Source organism: Clarias gariepinus, chromosome 25 (assembly GCF_024256425.1).
Source record: "Clarias gariepinus isolate MV-2021 ecotype Netherlands chromosome 25, CGAR_prim_01v2, whole genome shotgun sequence".
Taxonomy (NCBI): Eukaryota; Metazoa; Chordata; class Actinopteri; order Siluriformes; family Clariidae; genus Clarias; species Clarias gariepinus.
The window spans coordinates 14,561,213-14,583,380 of record NC_071124.1 but is presented as its reverse complement, the minus strand read 5'-3'; the positions used below and the strand labels follow the sequence as shown (position 1 = coordinate 14,583,380).

The 22,168-nt window shown below is 39.7% G+C and overlaps 2 non-coding genes across 2 annotated transcripts; both read left to right on the top strand.

Moving 5' to 3' along the window:
- The first annotated feature begins 19,806 nt into the window (after positions 1–19,806).
- Positions 19,807–19,877, top strand: trnag-gcc (transfer RNA glycine (anticodon GCC)). The gene has a single exon. It is a non-coding gene; the product is annotated as a tRNA-Gly (tRNA).
- A 1,437-nt stretch (positions 19,878–21,314) lies between these two features.
- Positions 21,315–21,385, top strand: trnag-gcc (transfer RNA glycine (anticodon GCC)). The gene has a single exon. It is a non-coding gene; the product is annotated as a tRNA-Gly (tRNA).
- Positions 21,386–22,168: the final 783 nt, after the last annotated feature.

Here is a 22,168-nt window from a genome sequence, read left to right as displayed (position 1 = left end):
TGAGGTGGGATGGATTATCTCAGCAAAGCAGAAGTGCTCACTATCACACATTTAGACTGATTTGTGAACAATGTTTGAGAGAAATGGTAATATTGTGTATCTGCAATGAATTTTAGATCTTTAAGTCCATCTCATGAAAAATCGGAGCAGAAACAAAGGTGTTGCGTTTATATTTTTGTTGAGTGTAAGTAGCAACAGACATTGAGGCAAAGACATTTTATTCCACGAAGAATGTTGCCTTTTTGTGGGCAAAAAACAAAGGGTAAGAAAGCCTTTTGTGAACACCCGCCTCGTAAAAAAAGAAAATGCTATGTATTCTTCTTGCAACAACATTTAACAATTTATACATGTCAGTGGTGTGCTAAAGGTATTAAATGATTCGTATGTTGGCTTTTACAGGCTATTTTACACTGATCAACAGTCGGTGCCCCGCTGTAACCAGCAGATCAAAGGAGCAGTTATCAGCTTTGACACATAGCCTTCGGAGTATGGAGGCCAGGGTTGTTCGGTTGGAAGCTGTTGTTTAAAGGAGACGATAACATGACAAACACACACACAAACTCCCTGTGCACACGCACACAATCGCTTCGTGCAGATACAACATGCAGGGAGCAACTGAACAATGGGCCTTCACTTCATAATACACCTGGCCATAAATAAAAATTAATATTTAAGCCTAAAAAGGTGCTTTAAAATTCATCAAAAATTCATTCATAGGCGTGTATAAACCCGCAGCCTTAACAAAAGGCAGCATTTTGATCCAAAGGATGATAGATGCATGCGATTTATTGATAAAAATGCATACATACACTGCCCCCTCTCCCTTATCTAAAAGACAGACCAACCAGATTTCTCATTCACTGCTGAAGTAGTTAAATATGCTTTTACTGTAGATACGTAGATTACATTTTAAAAAGTACAATCGCAAGTAAATTACAAATGGCATGTAATGTTATAAAATATAAATAAAACAGTATTAGAGAGAAATGTATGATATGGTAGTTTATAAAATGAAAAAGCTCAATGAGTGCTCAAATATAAAGCCAACGCAATTATTAATTTTTTGTGTATATTTAACTTCATTCAGCCATTTAAGTTATATGAAAAATAATGTGCCTACCAGCCCACTATTATTTTCTGTTCAAATTTAAAGATGCCCACGCGGATGTACAAAAAGATGAATACAAAGAATAAAAAGTGAATAATCTTTAATAAAGTTAGCCTAATACAATCCAGTGCTGAAGCAAACATGATTTTGTTTTAGTCTATTCGCTGAATACAACGCGACAGCATGCTCCGAGGTGAATATCTCACCTTTCATTCATGATAGGTGTGAAGTTATCAAACTGGTTTCACTGATAGGGGAATTCACAGAATGGAGTAGCTTAAAAAATTTAACAAGACTGAGCAGACGTCTCTGCCTTAATTGTATTTCCCTAGCAAAACATAAACATAAATAGAAATACAATGTTTAATGGTACCAATTAAACCAGACTTCATAGTTGGATTTGATACTTTGAGTGTAATTCATAAATTTCCTGAATATATTCAGATTTTGTAAAAATAACGAAACCTGTTTTTGCATTTTATTGATAAACCGCTCGCGTTTATCAGCCTTTTGATAAAAACGTTGCCTTTTGTAAAGTGAAAGTACGAGCCATGGGTTCACGCACGCCGATGAACAGCTTTATTTCAGTCATAAATTCACAATCACATTCCAGCTATTACAGTGACCATTTGCCATATACTGCTGTATCCATATGTCTGCTATATTCTATATTTAATAAAACTGTATTGAAACAAAGTTGTGTATTTTCCTTATTTAATATTGCTTCCGGAACATTGTTGTCCATAAGTTTTATGTATATGGAAAACAGTGAAACCTAAACACAAACAGAAAGGACAAATAAAGGAATATACGAAACATTAACACCTTTACTGTGTTCAAATGTATAAAGGGTTACTGCATTATGTTTCAAGACATCCTTAATTTTAATTTTTCTCCTAATTATATTATTATGGTATGCGGTGTGGAGAGCCGCACCACAAAATGTTTTACTGATTATATGCCTGGCGCAGTGCTTTAGAGGAGGATCAGTGAATTAGGAGTTGTGAGTGCTTATGACAGACATGGGAAGACATTTCTGTTTGGAGATAGCGTGGGATTATTACTTAAGAAACTTAAAAGAAAACCAAAAGAAAACTGAAAACACAAAATAAACAGAGCTCCGCCGTCTACACTAGAATGGACGGAATTCTGAAAAGTAAAAGAAATACTAAAGATCCTCTCGGGGCTTATGCCCTTACTGAGGATTTATAGTAGAAAGAGGGAGAGAGTAGAGTTTGTGCTTTGTGCACTTTAACCCGAGAGCGTGTGCTAAACTAATGCGTGACACTCTCCCTCACTTTCTCGCCGGTGTCTTAGACAGACAGAGGCTTAGGATTTGCGTCTTCTTCAGCACGCTTTGTCTTTGGCCCTGACACTTTTTACTGGTGCGATCAAATGATCACATAAAGTGTTGCGGTACCACAACCCGGCCCGTTCTAAACAGTTTATGTGCAGCTTTGACCCTCACACGAGCCGCATCGTTACATACATATCCACAAATATGTTTGATATGTTTAATAATTTAACAACATACACTTATCACAAATTGCATTTTTATAAATGTCACATATGAGACGCGCGCACAAACACATACTTATATAATATATTCACATACAAACACATACTATATACACATAAAACCTTAATATATTCAGTAAATTTGTGAATTAAACATAAAGTAATTATGAAGTCTGATTTGATTCGTAGCAATAAACATTTTATTTTTATTTATTCTATGTTTTGCTGGTGAAATACATTTTAGGAAAAGACGTCTGCTTGGTCTTGTTGAATAGTTTTAAACCCCTCAATTTTGCCAATTCCCCCATCCAAGAAACCTGCTTGATAACTTCACTCCTACATCAAAGGTGAGAAGTGGGATTATAGTAACTGAGTGCGCTGTCGCGTTGTATATACTGTAAAACATGTGTTTATCAGCCATTTGATAAAAATGCTGCCTTTTGTAAAGTGAAAGTACGAGCCGCAGGATTCTGCACGGCAACGAACAGCTTTATTTCAGTCATAAATTCACAATTACATTCCAGCTATTATTTCCAGCCGTCAAATAATGGATGAAATAATTATTCAATGCTGGACACAAACAGCTAAAAACATGATCATTATTATTCTAAAAAGCCTGAAGCACTTCATGTTTATGAAAGAATATTTACTTAATATGATAATATTACATATATACAGTATATACACTCACCTAAAGGATTATTAGGAACACCATACTAATACGGTGTTTGACCCCCTTTTGCCTTCAGAACTGCTTTAATTCTACGTGGCAATTGATTCAACAAGGTGCTGAAAGCATTCTTTAGAAATGTTGGCACATATTGATAATATAGCATCTTGCAGTTGATAGACATTTGTGGGATGCACATCCAGGGCACGAAGATCCACCACATCCCAACGATGCTCTATTGGGTTGAGATCTGGTGGGGGCCATTTTAGTACAGTGAACTCATTGTCATGTTGAAATGATTCGAGCTTTGTGACATGGTGCATTATCCTGCCAGAAGTAGCCATCAGAGGATGGGTACATGGGGGTTATAAAGGGATGGACATGGTCAGAAACAATGTTCAGGTAGCCCGTGGCATTTAAACGATGCCCAATTGGCACTAAGGGGCCTAAAGAGTGCCAAGAAAACATCCCCCACACCATAACACCACCACCACCAGCCTGCACAGTGGTAACAAGGCATGATGGATCCATGTTCTCATTCTGTTCACGCCAAATTCTGACTTTATTATTTTAATGTCTTAACAGAAATCGAGACTCATCAGACCAGGCAACATTTTGGTGGCTCAGTTGGTTAAGGCTTTGGGTTACTGGGTTACTGATCAGAAGGTCGGGGGTTCAAACCCCAGCAGCTAAGTTGCCACTGTTGAGCCCTTGAGCAAGGCCCTTAACCCTATCTGCTCCAGGGGCGCTGTAAGCTGACTGACCCTGTGCTCTGACCCCAAATTCCTAATTGGGATATGCGAAAGTTGAGCAATTTCCCTCTGGGAATAATAAAGTTCTAATTATTATTTTTTTTAATATACACCAGCCTCAGTTAACTGTTAAAGGAGGAGGCGTCACAATTATTCACAATGATAATCTGACTATCGTACAAAAACACAGACACAAATTAAACTAATTTGAAAGTCTCTATAGTAACATAACAAGCGTAGCTACAAATATGAAGTCAGCTCAGTCGATCCCGATAATCATCATTTACAGACCTCCAGGGCCGTATCCTGAATTTCTTTAGCAATTTGCAGATTTCCTCTCAAACCTAGTTGTTTCTGTAGACAAAGCGTTAATTGCTGGAGATTTTAATATCCATTTTGAGAATCCAGAAGACCCTCTGCATAGAGCATTCATGTCCATACTGGACTCAGTAGGAGTAAATCAGTGTGTAGTAGGACCCACTCATAAAGCAGGTCACACTTTATATTTAATAATATCTTTCGGATTAAGCATTAAAAATTTATTCACAACTCCACTGTCTGAAGTTATATCAGATCACTATCTTGTCTCAATTAAAGTGTGTTATAGTGATGATGTATGCGCAGCACCACTCTACCGTACTGAACATACATTCACATCAAATACCACACAGAGTTTTATCAGTCATCTCCCAGAGTTAACAACTTTGATTGGATTACCGTCTGACCCCACAGAACTCGATCGGGCAAATAAATATTTAGAGTTGACGTTCCGTTATACCTTAGATAATGTAGCTTTAGTTAAAAGAAAAAATATTAGCGAAAAGAAACTCATTCCCTGGTATAACGACCACACACGTACTTTAAAACACACAGCTCGGAAATTAGAACGTAAATGGCGTCAAACTAAATTGTTAGTATTTCAAATAGCATGGAAGGAGAGCATCCTGAACTATAGAAAAGCTCTTAGTGTAGCTAGATCAACGTATCTCTCCACTCTTATAAAAAAATTACAAAAATAATCCTAGATATTTATTTAATACTGTAGCCAAATTAACTAGAAATAAGACCACTTAAGAAATCTCCACAACAACATCGTACAGTAGTGAGGACTTTATAAACTTTTTTAAAAATAAAATTGTAAATATCAGGCATAAAATTGAGGCTTTGAAACTGGACAATGCAGTGGATGCAGATATTAAACTAACTATGTCAGATTGGAACCTAGAACACTTTAAATTCAAATTCAAATTTTATTTGTCACGTCCCACATGGAAAGAATCTATATGAGGATATATGCGCATATATGAAACCTATATGCAGTATATATGCACATATATCCTCACCTACTGTATATGAGGATATATGCGCATATATGAAACCTATATGCAGTATATACGCGCATATATCCTCACCTATATGAGGATATATGCGCATATATCCTCACCTATATGCAGTATATATGCACATATATCCTGACCTATATGAGGATATATGCGCATATATGAAGGCCTATATGCAGTATATATGCGCATTTATCCTCACCTATATGCAGTATATATGCACATATATCCTGACCTATATGAGGATATATGCGCATATATGAAGCCTATATGCAGTATATATGAAGGCCTATATGCAGTATATATGCGCATATATCCTCACCTATATGCAGTATATATGCACATATATCCTGACCTACATGAGGATATATGCGCATATATGAAGCCTATATGCAGTATATATGCATATATATGATAATATATATGCTGCATATAGGCAAAATTGAGGTGCATATATGTGCATATACAGGCCATATAGGTATCCTGTATTGCTTCTTTATATCCACATATAAGCCCTATATGTACATACAAGATATGTCTTCTATATAGCTCATGGCAGGATCTGGTCATTTTAGCTCATATCTCACTTTGGCAACTGTCATACATGATGCGCTCATATTTTCTATTATCAAGGCAATAACTAAGAACTAACTAAATAAAAAACACATTTTAAAATTTCTGTCGCATTATCTGCTAATGACCTGAGGCAGGACACGCCCACACGCCAATCACACGGAAATCAGTCCGGCTAATTTACATACTAGGCCACGCCCCCGGACAAGGAAACTCTTCAGAATGTTCTGGAAAGTGGGAGGAGTTTACATTTACCTCAGAAGAAGACTGTGTGGCCCTGACGACGAACGGGAGCATTTTGAAGAGAGAATCCAGGAGGACACACTGGGTTAGTTATTAAGTCTTATATAACTCTTATTCTGATAATATTAAACTAATATTAGTAAATATTTTCCTCACTTCAGCTAGCTCTTGTCAGCTTGTGTGACACATTGGCTTTCAATGCCATTTACATAGTTTAGGTAAATCATGCTAACATGCTGCCTTTCTGTATGTAGCACAAACATGATATTTCCCAGTGGCTAAGCTAATGCCTTATGGAGTTTACAGATGTTTATAAACGTTTTAATAAATAATCATTTATTATTATTATACTGTCTTATTATTTTTGTCTTTTCTAGATGCTACATTGAAGAAGTGGCCGGCAGCCACCCGAGGGCAGACAGGCACATCTATCAATTCAAAGCTCACGAAGCTGAGAAGGTCCTCAAAATATATATATGTTTTCTTCCTGTTGAGTTTTTTTGTCTTATTTTTGTTCTTTTACTATTTAATTGTTCTTAAAAAAAATAAATAATAAATTTCTACATTTTGGGCTTTTATTTATGTTGTCTAACAGCTATGGATTTTAATAATTTTACTAATATCTAGGTAAAAATATAGGTGCATATATATGCACATAGGTACATATATGCACGTATATATGTACCCATATATGTACATATAATATAGGAAAACGGCCAATTTTATATATGTCACATATATGTCTATATGGGTACATATATGCACGCACGCATATATGTACGCATATATGTACATATAATATAGGAAAACGGCCAATTTTATATATGTCACATATATGTCTATAGGTACATATATGCACGCACACATATATTTACGCATATATGTACATATATGTAAATATAATATAGGAAAACGGCCAATTTTATATATGTCACATATATTAAAAACCTATATCAAACCTATATTAAAACATATATGTTTTATATAGGTTTTTTCCGTGTGGGGTACACAGTCATACACAGTACTATATGCAGTGAAATGCTTTTTCAACTACCAGTGACCTTAAAATAAAAACTTATTTAAAATAAAAAGGTAATACGGTAGAAAATAAAGTTAACTGGTGAAATATACTGTACAAGTAAAAATATTGCAGCAAAAGAAATATTGCAGAAAAATGAAATTAACTAGTAAAAGTAAAAATATACTGTGCTACCCAAAATAAAATAAGAATAAAAATATACTGTACAAATAAGAACAAAATATATATAATATAGAAATATGAAAGAAGAAAATAGAAATTTGTCCATAAGTAATTTAAAAAATGGCTGAGGTGTGCAAATATGCATAAAGTGACTGACTTCTTAAAGTGTCTTATTATTAAAGTTATTTGTGCAGTGGTCCATAATGAAAGTATAAGTATATAGTGCAAAAATTGTGCATGAATGTGTCCATACTGTCCATGAATGCCCACTGTTGGATGTAAAAGAGATGATATTAGTGCTGTATTGTGTTGTGGTTGAGAGACCTTATGGCCTGCGGGAAGAAGCTCCTCCTCAATCTCTCTGTATTGGTCTTCAGGGAGCGGAATCGCTTCCCAGACCGCAACAGAGAGAACAGTCCATTGTTGGGATGGCTGAGGTCCTTTACCATCTTCCTGGCCTTAGTCCAGCACCGTTTTCTGTAGATTGAGTGCAGGTCAGGGAGCTCGGTGCGGATGATTCGTTCAGCTGAACGCACCACTCTCTGTAGAGCTCGTCTGTCCTGCATGGTGCTGTTTCCGAACCAGGTTGTGATGTTTCCGTAAGGACGCTCTCTATGGTGCAGGAGTAGAAATTCCTTGGAGGGCAGTCTAAAGTCTCTCAAGCGTCTGAGGTAGACAGGACCATGACAGGTCCTGCGTGATGTGAACACCGAGGTATCGAAAGCTGTCCACTCTCTCCACTGGGCTGCTGTTGATGACTGGAGTCTGGTAGTTCCTCTTCTGCTTTGTACAAAAGTCCACAATCAGCTCCTTTGTCTTTCTGACGTTCAGGAGGAGATTGTTCCTCTGGCACCATTTCTCCAGATTTCCTATCTCCTCTAGGTAGGCCGACTCATCGTTGTTGGCGATCAGGCCCACCACGACAGTGTCGTCAGCAAACTTGATGACGGCGGTGGAGTTGGTAGTCGCCACGCAGTTGTGGGTGTACAAAGAGTACAGCAGGGGGCTCAGAACACAGCCCTGAGGTGCTCCAGTGCTGAGAGTGAGGGAGGCTGAGACATAACCGCCCATCCTTACTGCCTGTGGTCTGCCAGTTAGGAAGTTGGAGATCTACTGGCACATAGATGAGCTGAGTCCCAGGTACTCCAGCTTGGTGGTGAGTGTGGAGGGAATTATGGTATTAAATGCAGAGCTGTAGTCGATGAAGAGCATTTTCACATAATTCCCTTTCCTAGCGTTCAGGTGAGTGAGTGATGTGTGGAGGAGGTGAGAAATGGCATCATCAGTAGAACGGTTGGGGCGGTATGCAAACTGTGTCTGGTAGTGAAGAAATTATGAAGTCTCTGACCAGGCGTTCAAAGCACTTCATCACTACTGAGGTAAGACATTACAGACACTATTAGAGACACTACAGGGCGATAGTCATTAAGAGAAGCAGGTTGAGGTTTCTTTGGGACAGGAACAATGATCTACTCTTTGAAGCATGTGGGGATCACCAACAGAGATAAAGAGATGTTGAATATCTCGGTGAACACAGGTGCTAGCTGGTCTGCGCAGGCTCTGAGAATACGGCCTGAGATGCCGTCTGGTCCTGCTGCTTTCCTGGTGTTCACTCTCTTGAAGGCGCTCCTCACGTCGTGCTCGGTGAGAAAATGTAGAAGGATTTAAGGGTACAGCCCTCTCCTGGCTCAGATCCTATTTGACCGATCGTTATCAGTATGTAGACCTAAATGGTGATTATTCTGCATGCTCTATAGTGGAGTTTGGTGTTCCACAAGGTTCAGTTTTACCCATATGAAAAAAAAAACCCTGCATGATTCATATAAAGCAATCATATATCTTCCTTATTTAAACAGATCAGAATTACATTCTATGTTTCATGTAAGCCCAATGCATGTCCTATGCAAAATCAGACCGATTATGGCCACTTTCATACTAAAAAGCACATGTACCACTTGTAGGCGATTTTTGGGTCATATATAAATACTGTATGAAGTCTTGTATGAGTTTTACATGACAATAGTATGCAAATATGTATGGTATTAGTAAAAAATAAAGGAAATTACTAATATTAATATATAAAAAAAAAAGTTTTTATACTGCATTGTATGCTAATCTAATAAATGTTATATAGGTTTTATTTAGATTTTGTTTATGTGTTTTATACAGATTTCATATTGTTTTTATAGGGAAATTGTGTGGCTGCTCTTCAAACTTTATATGATTCCACCTAATTCCTTATATTACAGCAATTAAATTACTATAAATCTACATATTATTATTATACATAATTTAAGTCAATATTAAGATATGTCTGCATATACTAATTATATATGATTTCAGTCAATGACTTTGTTGCAATGGAACACTTTTATTTCAACTCAAGCAAATACAAATCAATTTATACTCCACATGAGTAATTTACAATTTCAACTTGATAGCAAACAGAACTTTGCCCAGGAAAAACAAAATTCCCCTTAATACACTGGCCATCAATCATCAAAGAGCATTAAGGTTTCTGGATGTTTTTTCGTTTTCTTCTTTCCCCTAATTTCAGTAATTTTGACATTGATGGCATCAATGCTGGAGGGCACCACATGAGGCCACTTTTGCAATGTTTCTCCTGTAGGACAAATAAATAAAAGTAAAAAAATTACTCTTTTTAGGAAGCAAGGTGGACCACAGTTAATGACTACTTATCAAGTTAAACAGATCAACAGCAGCTTGGGTGAGGTGGGTGGTCTAGTGTTTAGGGAACTACTGTAGGCTTCCAAATGGAATCCCACAAAAGTTGTGAGTTTGAAATTGATTACCACTATTGGTCTTTAAATGTAAACATAGACATAAAATTACTGTACCGTATAGGATGCTAAATGAGAGAATCTGAAGGGGAGGGAGGCAGATCTCAAAGGAGATCTTAAAGGGTTACTCCACTCCAAAATAAAAATTGTGTCATTAATCACTTACCCCCATGTTGTTGTAAACCCATAAAAGCTTAGTTAGTCTTTGGAACACAATTTGAGATATTTTGGATGAAATCCGGGAGGGGAGGCTTGTAACTGTCTCATTGACTGCCAGGTAAATACCACTGTCAAGACCCAGAAAATCGTTGAATAAAGTCATTATTTATAATTTCTTTCCATACAAAAAGTATTTTCATCACTTCAGAAAATTCAGATTGAACCACTGATGGCAGATGGACTATTTTGACGATGCCTTTCATACTTTTTTGGGTCTTGACAGTGGTATTTACCTAGCAGTCAATGGAACAGTGACAAGCCTCCCAGTTTTCATCCAAAATATCTTAGATTGTGTTCTAAAGACAAACTAAGCTTTTATGGGTTTGGAATGACATGTGGGTAAGTGATTAATGACAAAATGTTAATTTTGGAATGGAGTAACCCATCCTCATTTTGGGAATAGTCAGATGCAAAAACAACCAGGTTACTTTGTTGTCTTGCCTTTGTCGGCTTCCTTTGCATAGCCTGTTTGTCACCGTCAGTTTCACTGTTCTAACTAACAATAGAACCTAGGTTTAAATACCAAATATCTTGATTTGTTTTTAAACGTCTACAAACAATTCAGTTCAGTATATAAGTACATGGTGTATGATTAAATGCATGAAATTCATTCAGTTACAATTGAACGAAAATTGTGTTTATTCTCAACATCAGTTTCATCTGAATCTGTATATCTTGATGGTGGGAGTGAGGCCCTTTTCTTAGGCAGCTTGTTCTTTTCATCAGACTCCAACCCCAGAAATTCCTTAATCTTAGCATTAGTATAAAAGTAGTTCAAAGTGGGAAGAGACGGTTTTACCGTCCTCTGCATGCTTGTACGAATGAGCGAGGAATCTGTCTTTTCATTGGATCCCGCGAAGAAATTCAAACAGCAACCAATCAGCGTATTGGACTTGCTTTCACAGTTGCCAAGAAGAAGAAAGAAATATTCCTCATCGCACCAGGTGGAAAAAAAGGTCAAATATATATAGATAAAATAAAATATATGAAATGAATGGGGGCTTATGGTAATAATTCCATCACAATAAACAAAAATGCCCCACAAAATTAAGATAAATGGGCAAAATTTGCTCCTGCACAATTAAATTAAATCTGTTGCAATTAACATGAAATGTGAAAATGAATTAAAACTGCCAGTTTTCGGAATTACATTTAGATCTGCTTGTCATATTGTAATTTATTTATTTATTTATTTATTTTGCAGCGCTGAACTAACCTATTACACACATTTCTGTTGAGCTTATGCGCCCCCGTGACATGAATTCCCTCATGTTAAACACTTCGGTAAAGTCAGTTTGCTGTTCGATGTTTGTTTGATATTCAGCTTTTGCCGCTTCTATACATGCAACAGGGAAGTTTGGAACGAAGTCTATTGAGTCTTGTGATATATTTATCTATTTGCCTTAAATGTGCTTCAAAAAGGAACTGTCATGTTTCGACATTTTCAAGTTGCTATAAACAAAAATATGTATTCTGGGAGGCGCATTACCCCGTTAACGGCGTAGCGGAATGGAATGGATTTGTTGTCTACATTAATTGTGCATAGTCTGGTCGATACTTGGTGCTTGTAAACTAAGACAACGCTCGTTTTTCAAGTAAAAAATTATTAAAAATCGTTGCTCGTCTTGCGGAACACTCGTAAACCGTGTTACTCGTAATCCGAGGTTTCACTGTATGTTTTTCTTGGTCTGATATATTATGATAATAATGGAAAAAGCTATACTTTTTTTTATTAATTTCAGTTAATAACCAGATGTTTTAGTATAATCTTTAAGTACTTTTAACAGAGGGCAAATAGAGAGTAAATATAAATAATCAATAAATCATCTGCAAATAAAGATATTTTGTGATCATTAGTACCGATTTCAACTCCTTTTATTCCATAGTGGGATCTTACTGCTACAGCGAGAGGTTTAATGGCCAAGGCAAATAAAAAAGGAGAAATAAGACAACCTTGTTGACAGCCTCAAGATAAAGTAAAGGTGTTCAACATAATATTATTAGTAAGGATTTGTGTTTTAGGGGAGTTAAATATAGTTTTTATCCAGTAAATCTAGACCCAAAGCCCAGATTATCTAGTGTTTTAAAAAGAAAAGTAGGCTCAATTCTGTCAAAGGCTTTTTCGGGGTCCATAGACAATATAAACATTGACAATTTCTTCTTTTGAGCAATATTAGTTATATGTAATAATCTTGTGAGATTATCCACAGCTAGTCTGTTTTTAATAAATTCTGTCTAAACTGAGTGTATTACTTTGGGTATGACAGTTACCAATCTTGAGGCAAGTAGTTTGGTCAAAATTTTATAGTCAGTATTAAGAAGACTTAACGGCCTATATGCTCCTAATTCCTGGTTTAGGGAGAAGTGTCATTATAGTCAGTTCCAGAGTGTGAGGAAGTGAACCACTTTCAAGGGATTCTTTAATCATGTTTGTTAAGTAAGCTAAAAGTAGTTTTAAAAAAGACTTGTAGTACTCCACTGGAAAGCCATCTGGACCAGGGGCCTTGTTATTTTTCGGGTCATTAATGGCTTTAAGTACCTCTTTCCCAGTAATGTCAGAATTTAACAATTAATCATCATCCATCCTAGGTAATTGTAATTTATTTAGAAAATTTTTAGCTTCAATATTTCCACAAGTATGATCTGTCTTATATAATTCTTCGTAGAAATTATTGAATAAAGTATTAATCTTTCTCAGATCTTTAATATAATTTCCATCATTTAATTGAATTGAATGCATGTATCAGAAGTGTATGTAGAACTGTTAAAGAACTGCTAGAAGGCCTGCTTCTCTTTAGACATGCAAACCGTATCATTTAGACTAAAATTAAGCAAAAAGCTGTCAATCTTTATCAAAACTTGTGGATTTTTTCGTGAATGCACCAACAACTTCACTCTAACCATCAAACAACATCAAAACATGGATTTTTTTGTGAACGTGCCAACAACTTCACCTTCACCATCAAACAACATCAGACCCAAACATCCTAGTGGACTTCAGGTTTCTGCAGTGTTTGTGATGCTGAATCCTATCTGTAGACCAAGCATGGTTGGACAGCTGAGAGATCTAAACAGGCACAAAAAATTCCACAGCAAGACACGTGATACTTAATCTAAGCTGACTGGCTTCAAAAGAGTCACAGCAAGCAGACCTGCTAGGTCTAGGGACTGCTGGAAGGCCTGCTTCTCCTTGGTCTTTCAAACCATATCATCTAGCCTAAAATTAAGCAAAAACCTGTCAGTCTTTATCAAAACTTGTGAACTTTTTCTTGAACACGCTAACAAGTTCACCTTCATCATCAGAGCCAAAAATTCTAGCAGAAGTTAGGTTTGTGCAGTGTTTGTGATGCTAAATACTATCTGTCGACCATGCTAACCGCCTCCCCCAGCACCGGCCTGGGGGCCTGCCACGCGGGAGGCCCGGTTCGATTCCCGGCCAATGCACAGGCTTCTTGTTTAAGACCATGCTCAAGCAGGGTTGGCCACATGAGAGATCCAGACAGCCACATAAAATTGCAAGACACTTGCTTCCTAATCTGAGCTGAGTGGCTTAAATATAGAGACAGATAGCGGACATTCTAGGTCTTGGGACTGCTAGAAGACCTGCTTCTCTAATATTAGGGGTAAAGCTGTCAGTCTTTAGCAAAACTTGTTCCCGGCCAATGCACAGGCTTCTTGTTTAAGACCATGCTCAAGCAGGGTTGGCCACATGAGAGATCCAGACAGCCACATAAAACTTGCTTCCTAATCTGAGCTGAGTGGCTTAAATATAGAGACAGATAGCGGACATTCTATGTCTTGGGACTGCTAGAAGACCTGCTTCTCTAATATTAGGGGTAAAGCTGTCAGTCTTTAGCAAAACTTGTGGATTTTTTCGTGAATGCACCAACAACTTCACTCTAACCATCAAACGATGCTCAAGCAGGGTTGACTAGCTGAAAGATTCATACAACCACATAAAAGTCCCCTGCAAGAAGGAAGCTGTCAGTCTTTATTAAAGCTTGTGAACTTTTTCTTGAACACGCTAACAAGTTCACCTTCATCATCAGAGCCAAAAATCCTAGCAGAAGTTAGGTTTGTGCAGTGTTTGTGATGCTAAATACTATCTGTCGACCATGCTAACCGCCTCCCCCAGCACCAGCCTGGGGGTTCAAATATGGTATGCAAGCATTGGTGGTTCAGTGGTAGAATTATCGCCTGCCACGTGGGAGGCCCGGGTTCGATTCCCGGCCAATGCAGAGGTTCCTTGTTTAAGACCATGCTCAAGCAGGGTTGGCCACATGAGAGATCCAGACAGCCACATAAAACTTGCTTCCTAATCTGAGCTGAGTGGCTTAAATATAGAGACAGATAGCGGACATTCTATGTCTTGGGACTGCTAGAAGACCTGCTTCTCTAATATTAGGGGTAAAGCTGTCAGTCTTTAGCAAAACTTGTGGATTTTTTCGTGAATGCACCAACAACTTCACTCTAACCATCAAACGATGCTCAAGCAGGGTTGACTAGCTGAAAGATTCATACAGCCACATAAAAGTCCCCTGCAAGAAGGAAAAAAAAACTCCCCTGCTACCTGCTCACTGGCTTCAACAACGAGACAGATAGCAGACCATGCTCAAGCAGGGTTGGCCACATGAGAGATCCAGACAGCCACATAAAATTGCAAGACACTTGCTTCCTAATCTGAGCTGAGTGGCTTAAATATAGAGACAGATAGCGGACATTCTAGGTCTTGGGACTGCTAGAAGACCTGCTTCTCTAATATTAGGGGTAAAGCTGTCAGTCTTTAGCAAAACTTGTTCCCGGCCAATGCACAGGCTTCTTGTTTAAGACCATGCTCAAGCAGGGTTGGCCACATGAGAGATCCAGACAGCCACATAAAACTTGCTTCCTAATCTGAGCTGAGTGGCTTAAATATAGAGACAGATAGGGGACATTCTATGTCTTGGGACTGCTAGAAGACCTGCTTCTCTAATATTAGGGGTAAAGCTGTCAGTCTTTAGCAAAACTTGTGGATTTTTTCGTGAATGCACCAACAACTTCACTCTAACCATCAAACGATGCTCAAGCAGGGTTGACTAGCTGAAAGATTCATACAGCCACATAAAAGTCCCCTGCAAGAAGGAAGCTGTCAGTCTTTATTAAAGCTTGTGAACTTTTTCTTGAACACGCTAACAAGTTCACCTTCATCATCAGAGCCAAAAATCCTAGCAGAAGTTAGGTTTGAATACTATCTGTCGACCATGCTAACCGCCTCCCCCAGCACAGGCCTGTGGGTTCAACGATGGCATGCAAGCAGTGGTAAAATTCTCGCCTGCCACGCGGGAGGCCCGGGTTCGATTCCCGGCCAATGCACAGGCTTCTTGTTTAAGACCATGCTCAAGCAGGGTTGGCCACATGAGAGATCCAGACAGCCACATAAAACTCCCCTGCAAGACACTTGCTTCCTGATCTGAGCTGAGTGGCTTAAATATAGAGACAGATAGTGGACATTGTATGTCTTGGGACTGCTAGAAGACCTGCTTCTCTAATATTAGGGGTAAAGCTGTCAGTCTTTAGCAAAACTTGTGGATTTTTTCGTGAATGCACCAACAACTTCACTCTAACCATCAAACGATGCTCAAGCAGGGTTGACTAGCTGAAAGATTCATACAGCCACATAAAAGTCCCCTGCAAGAAGGAAAAAAAAACTCCCCTGCTACCTGCTCACTGGCTTCAACAACGAGACAGATAGCAGACCATGCTCAAGCAGGGTTGGCCACATGAGAGATCCAGACAGCCACATAAAATTGCAAGACACTTGCTTCCTAATCTGAGCTGAGTGGCTTAAATATAGAGACAGATAGCGGACATTCTAGGTCTTGGGACTGCTAGAAGACCTGCTTCTCTAATATTAGGGGTAAAGCTGTCAGTCTTTAGCAAAACTTGTTCCCGGCCAATGCACAGGCTTCTTGTTTAAGACCATGCTCAAGCAGGGTTGGCCACATGAGAGATCCAGACAGCCACATAAAACTTGCTTCCTAATCTGAGCTGAGTGGCTTAAATATAGAGACAGATAGGGGACATTCTATGTCTTGGGACTGCTAGAAGACCTGCTTCTCTAATATTAGGGGTAAAGCTGTCAGTCTTTAGCAAAACTTGTGGATTTTTTCGTGAATGCACCAACAACTTCACTCTAACCATCAAACGATGCTCAAGCAGGGTTGACTAGCTGAAAGATTCATACAGCCACATAAAAGTCCCCTGCAAGAAGGAAGCTGTCAGTCTTTATTAAAGCTTGTGAACTTTTTCTTGAACACGCTAACAAGTTCACCTTCATCATCAGAGCCAAAAATCCTAGCAGAAGTTAGGTTTGAATACTATCTGTCGACCATGCTAACCGCCTCCCCCAGCACAGGCCTGTGGGTTCAACGATGGCATGCAAGCAGTGGTAAAATTCTCGCCTGCCACGCGGGAGGCCCGGGTTCGATTCCCGGCCAATGCACAGGCTTCTTGTTTAAGACCATGCTCAAGCAGGGTTGGCCACATGAGAGATCCAGACAGCCACATAAAACTCCCCTGCAAGACACTTGCTTCCTGATCTGAGCTGAGTGGCTTAAATATAGAGACAGATAGTGGACATTGTATGTCTTGGGACTGCTAGAAGACCTGCTTCTCTAATATTAGGGGTAAAGCTGTCAGTCTTTAGCAAAACTTGTGGATTTTTTCGTGAATGCACCAACAACTTCACTCTAACCATCAAACGATGCTCAAGCAGGGTTGACTAGCTGAAAGATTCATACAGCCACATAAAAGTCCCCTGCAAGAAGGAAAAAAAAACTCCGCTGCTACCTGCTCACTGGCTTCAACAACGAGACAGATAGCAGACCATGCTCAAGCAGGGTTGGCCACATGAGAGATCCAGACAGCCACATAAAACTCCCCTGCAAGACACTTGCTTCCTAATCTGAGCTGAGTGGCTTAAATATAGAGACAGATAGTGGACATTCTATGTCTTGGGACTGCTAGAAGACCTGCTTCTCTAATATTAGGGGTAAAGCTGTCAGTCTTTAGCAAAACTTGTGGATTTTTTCGTGAATGCACCAACAACTTCACTCTAACCATCAAACGATGCTCAAGCAGGGTTGACTAGCTGAAAGATTCATACAGCCACATAAAAGTCCCCTGCAAGAAGGAAAAAAAAACTCCCCTGCTACCTGCTGACTGGCTTCAACAACGAGACAGATAGCAGACCATGCTCAAGCAGGGTTGGCCACATGAGAGATCCAGACAGCCACATAAAACTCCCCTGCAAGACACTTGCTTCCTAATCTAAGCTGAGTGGCTCAAATATAGAGACAGATAGTGGACATTCTATGTCTTGGGACTGCTAGAAGACCTGCTTCTCTAATATTAGGGGTAAAGCTGTCAGTCTTTAGCAAAACTTGTGGATTTTTTCGTGAATGCACCAACAACTTTACTCTAACCATCAAACGATGCTCAAGCAGGGTTGACTAGCTGAAAGATTCATACAGCCACATAAAAGTCCCCTGCAAGAAGGAAAAAAAACTCCCCTGCTACCTGCTGACTGGCTTCAACAACGAGACAGATAGCAGACCATGCTCAAGCAGGGTTGGCCACATGAGAGATCCAGACAGCCACATAAAACTCCCCTGCAAGACACTTGCTTCCTAATCTGAGCTGAGTGGCTTAAATATAGAGACAGATAGTGGACATTCTATGTCTTGGGACTGCTAGAAGACCTGCTTCTCTAATATTAGGGGTAAAGCTGTCAGTCTTTAGCAAAACTTGTGGATTTTTTCGTGAATGCACCAACAACTTTACTCTAACCATCAAACGATGCTCAAGCAGGGTTGACTAGCTGAAAGATTCATACAGCCACATAAAAGTCCCCTGCAAGAAGGAAAAAAAACTCCCCTGCTACCTGCTGACTGGCTTCAACAACGAGACAGATAGCAGACCATGCTCAAGCAGGGTTGGCCACATGAGAGATCCAGACAGCCACATAAAACTCCCCTGCAAGACACTTGCTTCCTAATCTGAGCTGAGTGGCTTAAATATAGAGACAGATAGTGGACATTCTATGTCTTGGGACTGCTAGAAGACCTGCTTCTCTAATATTAGGGGTAAAGCTGTCAGTCTTTAGCAAAACTTGTGGATTTTTTCGTGAATGCACCAACAACTTCACTCTAACCATCAAACGATGCTCAAGCAGGGTTGACTAGCTGAAAGATTCATACAGCCACATAAAAGTCCCCTGCAAGAAGGAAAAAAAAACTCCCCTGCTACCTGCTGACTGGCTTCAACAACGAGACAGATAGCAGACCATGCTCAAGCAGAGTTGGCCACATGAGAGATCCAGACAGCCACATAAAACTCCCCTGCAAGACACTTGCTTCCTAATCTAAGCTGAGTGGATCAAATATAGAGACAGATAGTGGACATTCTATGTCTTGGGACTGCTAGAAGACCTGCTTCTCTAATATTAGGGGTAAAGCTGTCAGTCTTTAGCAAAACTTGTGGATTTTTTCGTGAATGCACCAACAACTTCACTCTAACCATCAAACGATGCTCAAGCAGGGTTGACTAGCTGAAAGATTCATACAGCCACATAAAAGTCCCCTGCAAGAAGGAAAAAAATCTCCCTTGCTACCTGCTGACTGGCTTCAACAACGAGACAGATAGCAGACCTTCTAGGTCAAGGGACTGCTAGAAGACCTGCTTCTCTAATATTAGGGGTAAAACTGTCAGTCTTTATCAAAACTTGTGGATTTTTACGTGAATGCACCAACAACTTCACTCTAACCATCAAACGATGCTCAAGCAGGGTTGACTAGCTGAAAGATTCATACAGCCACATAAAAGTCCCCTGCAAGAAGGAAAAAAATCTCCCTTGCTACCTGCTGACTGGCTTCAACAACGAGACAGATAGCAGACCTTCTAGGTCAAGAGACTGCTAGAAGACCTGCTTCTCTAATATTAGGGGTAAAGCTGTCAGTCTTTAGCAAAACTTGTGGATTTTTTCGTGAATGCACCAACAACTTCACTCTAACCATCAAACAACATCAAAACGTGCCACATAAAACTGGCTTCAAAAGAGACACAGTAAGCAGACCTGCTAGGTCTAGGGACTGCTGGAAGGCCTGCTTTTCCATGGTCTTGCAAAATATATCATCTAGCCTAAAGTTAAGCAAAAAGCTGTCAATCTTTATTAAAGCTTGTGAACTTTTTCTTGAACACGCTAACAAGTTCACCTTCATCATCAGAGCCAAAAATCCTAGCAGAAGTTAGGTTTGTGCAGTGTTTGTGATGCTAAATACTATCTGTCGACCATGCTAACCGCCTCCCCCAGCACCGACCTGTGGGTTCAAAGATGGCATGCAAGCATTGGTGGTTCAGTGGTAGAATTCTCGCCTGCCACGCGGGAGGCCCGGGTTCGATTCCCGGCCAATGCACAGGCTTCTTGTTTAAGACCATGCTCAAGCAGGGTTGGCCACATGAGAGATCCAGACAGCCACATAAAACTGCAAGACACTTGCTTCCTAATCTGAGCTGAGTGGCTTAAATATAGAGACAGATAGCGGACATTCTAGGTCTTGGGACTGCTAGAAGACCTGCTTCTCTAATATTAGGGGTAAAGCTGTCAGTCTTTAGCAAAACTTGTGGATTTTTTCGTGAATGCACCAACAACTTCACTCTAACCATCAAACGATGCTCAAGCAGGGTTGACTAGCTGAAAGATTCATACAGCCACATAAAAGTCCCCTGCAAGAAGGAAAAAAAAACTCCCCTGCTACCTGCTGACTGGCTTCAACAACGAGACAGATAGCAGACCATGCTCAAGCAGAGTTGGCCACATGAGAGATCCAGACAGCCACATAAAACTCCCCTGCAAGACACTTGCTTCCTAATCTAAGCTGAGTGGCTCAAATATAGAGACAGATAGTGGACATTCTATGTCTTGGGACTGCTAGAAGACCTGCTTCTCTAATATTAGGGGTAAAGCTGTCAGTCTTTAGCAAAACTTGTGGATTTTTTCGTGAATGCACCAACAACTTCACTCTAACCATCAAACGATGCTCAAGCAGGGTTGACTAGCTGAAAGATTCATACAGCCACATAAAAGTCCCCTGCAAGAAGGAAAAAAATCTCCCTTGCTACCTGCTGACTGGCTTCAACAACGAGACAGATAGCAGACCTTCTAGGTCAAGGGACTGCTAGAAGACCTGCTTCTCTAATATTAGGGGTAAAACTGTCAGTCTTTATCAAAACTTGTGGATTTTTACGTGAATGCACCAACAACTTCACTCTAACCATCAAACGATGCTCAAGCAGGGTTGACTAGCTGAAAGATTCATACAGCCACATAAAAGTCCCCTGCAAGAAGGAAAAAAATCTCCCTTGCTACCTGCTGACTGGCTTCAACAACGAGACAGATAGCAGACCTTCTAGGTCAAGAGACTGCTAGAAGACCTGCTTCTCTAATATTAGGGGTAAAGCTGTCAGTCTTTAGCAAAACTTGTGGATTTTTTCGTGAATGCACCAACAACTTCACTCTAACCATCAAACAACATCAAAACGTGCCACATAAAACTGGCTTCAAAAGAGACACAGTAAGCAGACCTGCTAGGTCTAGGGACTGCTGGAAGGCCTGCTTTTCCATGGTCTTGCAAAATATATCATCTAGCCTAAAGTTAAGCAAAAAGTTGTCAATCTTTATTAAAGCTTGTGAACTTTTTCTTGAACACGCTAACAAGTTCACCTTCATCATCAGAGCCAAAAATCCTAGCAGAAGTTAGGTTTGTGCAGTGTTTGTGATGCTAAATACTATCTGTCGACCATGCTAACCGCCTCCCCCAGCACCGACCTGTGGGTTCAAAGATGGCATGCAAGCATTGGTGGTTCAGTGGTAGAATTCTCGCCTGCCACGCGGGAGGCCCGGGTTCGATTCCCGGCCAATGCACAGGCTTCTTGTTTAAGACCATGCTCAAGCAGGGTTGGCCACATGAGAGATCCAGACAGCCACATAAAACTGCAAGACACTTGCTTCCTAATCTGAGCTGAGTGGCTTAAATATAGCGACAGATAGCGGACATTCTAGGTCTTGGGACTGCTAGAAGACCTGCTTCTCTAATATTAGGGGTAAAGCTGTCAGTCTTTAGCAAAACTTGTGGATTTTTTCGTGAATGCACCAACAACTTTACTCTAACCATCAAACGATGCTCAAGCAGGGTTGACTAGCTGAAAGATTCATACAGCCACATAAAAGTCCCCTGCAAGAAGGAAAAAAAACTCCCCTGCTACCTGCTGACTGGCTTCAAGAACGAGACAGATAGCAGACCTTCTAGGTCAAGGGACTGCTAGAAGACCTGCTTCTCTAATATTAGGGGTAAAGCTGTCAGTCTTTAGCAAAACTTGTGGATTTTTTCGTGAATGCACCAACAACTTCACTCTAACCATCAAACAACATCAAAACGTGCCACATAAAAGTGGCTTCAAAAGAGACACAGTAAGCAGACCTGCTAGGTCTAGGGACTGCTGGAAGGCCTGCTTTTCCATGGTCTTGCAAAATATATCATCTAGCCTAAAATTAAGCAAATAGCTGTCAGTCTTTCTTAAAGCTTGTGAACTTTTTCTTGAACACGCTAACAAGTTCACCTTCATCATCAGAGCCAAAAATCCTAGCAGAAGTTAGGTTTGTGATGCTAAATACTATCTGTCGACCATGCTAACCGCCTCCCCCAGC